Source organism: Orycteropus afer, unplaced genomic scaffold (genome assembly GCF_000298275.1).
Source record: "Orycteropus afer afer isolate SDZICR_OR568_19922 unplaced genomic scaffold, OryAfe1.0 scaffold00746, whole genome shotgun sequence".
Lineage (NCBI taxonomy): Eukaryota > Metazoa > Chordata > Mammalia > Tubulidentata > Orycteropodidae > Orycteropus > Orycteropus afer.
In genome coordinates this window covers 687,474-688,677 of record NW_006922333.1, presented here as the reverse complement: position 1 = coordinate 688,677, position 1,204 = coordinate 687,474, and positions in this window count along the sequence as shown.

The following is a 1,204-nucleotide window of genomic DNA, read 5'->3' as shown; positions in this document are numbered from 1 at the left end:
GAAATCTGTCCACCATAGGTAACCCTGCTGGCATTTTGCAATACAGGTGGCATAGCCTCCAGCCTCACAACAACACTTAGGCTACCACAGGACTACAAACTGACAGACAAGCTCATCTCCCTTAATTGTTCCTAATTGCTCGACAGTCACCCATCTCAGGGCCCAGCCTTAAAATACAGCCACCCTAGTGAAAGTAGCTCCAAACCCTGAGCCCACCTATCTTGGGTCATACCCTTAAAATAGAGCCTTCACCAAGTGAAAGCAGCCCTGAGCCCTGTGCCTGCCTATATTGGGCCCCAACAACAAAATAGAAACACCCACAAGGGAAAGCAGTCCTAGCCCTGCCCAATATCAAGTAGGAGTGGTGGGGGAAAAAAAAAGTGCATCCTTGTCAGGGACTTCTGGTAAGATAGCAGAATAGGCAAACAAACTACACAGATCCTCTGCAACAAAGAAATGAGAAATCAATTGAAGCAGATACAGAAGATAAACCAGAAGCCCTGATCTTTGAAGGGAAGGTGAAGGAGTGGCAATATTGACTTCTAATAAAATAGACTTTGAGATAAAAGCCATCATAAGAGACAAAGAAGGTCATTATATAATGAGTAAAAGAGCAATTGAACAAGAGGAGATGATAACCATAATAAATATCAATGCACCCAATGAAAGATACCCAAAATACATTGATCAGGCCTTAACAGAATTGAAAAGACAAATAGATGACTCCACAGTAATAATAGTAGGAGACTTTAATACACCACTTTCAACAAAGATAGCACAACTGGAAGAAACTCAACAAAGATATAGAAGAACTAAACAATACAATCAACTATCTTCACCTTGTAGGCATATACAGAGCAATTTACCCAACATTAACACAATGTACATTCTTTTCCAGAACACCTGGAACATTCTATGGAATAGACCACATGTGAGGCCACAAAGCAAGCCTCAAAAAATTAAAAAAAAAATTGAAATATTGCAAAGCAACTTCTGAGCTCACAATTAAAAATCAACAATCGGAAGATCAATAGAAACAGAGCAAAAACATGGAAACTGAATAACAACCTCCTTAAAAACTACATAGTAATAATGGAATAAATTAAAAATGAACTTTAAAAATTCCTTGAATCAGGTATAGTAGAGCTGACAAGGGGCAAGTTTGTGGTCACAGCTTGGTCACAGCCAGCTACCCAGAGGGACT